Source organism: Octodon degus, unplaced genomic scaffold (genome assembly GCF_000260255.1).
Source record: "Octodon degus isolate 3935 unplaced genomic scaffold, OctDeg1.0 scaffold00044, whole genome shotgun sequence".
In the NCBI taxonomy this organism is placed as follows: Eukaryota; Metazoa; Chordata; class Mammalia; order Rodentia; family Octodontidae; genus Octodon; species Octodon degus.
In genome coordinates, this window is record NW_004524620.1 from 1,578,992 (window position 1) to 1,580,252 (window position 1,261).

Below are 1,261 nucleotides of genomic sequence, written 5' to 3' on the forward strand. Positions count from 1 at the left end.
CACATGCCAAACTGGCTCCAGGGCCCCTGGGGAGCTGTGCCAGCCCCAAAACCAGGCATGGTGGCATACACATGTAATCCCAGTGCTAGGAAGGCTGAAACAGGAGGATCACTATGAGTCTGAACTGCATAGCAAGACCATGTATCAAAAACCAAATAAAACAAACAACAACAACGAAACCCCTCAAACCTCAACTGCTCTGCCTGCTTTGAAAGCTCTCCATAAGTAACTTGGCGGGGGGGGGGGTCGCTCCTATCTATCCATCTTATTTGCCATGATTCCCCAACATGATGCCATATTTCCTTCCTTTCCTGTCTTCCTGTCAAAGGCTTTCCAGTTTGGGTTTCCTATCTTGTAACCATCTGCTTATATTTGGACAAATCACCTAATCTTTATAACTCTTAGATTCTAAACGTATAATTTTGAGAGAGAGGATACAGCCACAAATGGAGAGGTGTATTCAGTGCACTCTTGTTTAGTGAGGATTTTCCTTCCCTTTCCATTTCGTGCTGTCCCTCGTACTTGAAGATGTCCTCTCCAGTCATCCTGCTCCTTACTGACCTCACTTCTCTGAGGTCTTAGAAATTGCAGCCTATACTGTGACGTCAGCTGCTGAGATGTGGACTCTCCTGTATTATTTTGCTTTGTAAAGTTTCAGTATTGCTTTTACTGATGGACCACAAGTTTTTCTAGGGCTGGAACCATGACGTAGACTTCTTCAGTGTGCTTATCACCTTGTGTCAAAAAAAGCCTGATGGTAATAGGCTCAGAGAAGAAGCTAGCTACATGCTTTTTATGGAATATTGATTTTAAAAATGGAATGAAAAGTTCCGCTACAAGCTGTGTGGGCTGAAAAAACATCTCCTGTGTATCAGATAATTCCACGTGCACCACAGATAATACTTTAACTGTTTTGCAGGTCAGTGTTTTGGTCATCTTTTCATTTTTACCACATCAAATATTCAACATAGATTGGTTGAGAAAATGAGGCTAAGTTCTCACCTGGTGGGCGGGGTGGGGCAGTGTTGCAGAGTGTTGGGGGAGGGCCCATAGGAGAGCTTGTATTGTAACGTCAAGTAACTCAGTAGTGTACCAAGTTTTCTGATCAAGGAGATTATGGGGCCAAAGAGGAAAGTGATCGATGATGTAGAGCGTGCCTAAGGAGCATCACTGGAGAGAAAACATTCTCTCAGGCTTTCACAGAGAGCACATTGGCCAAGCAATGGCCGTGACTCATCCACATGGCTGACACTGACAAAGG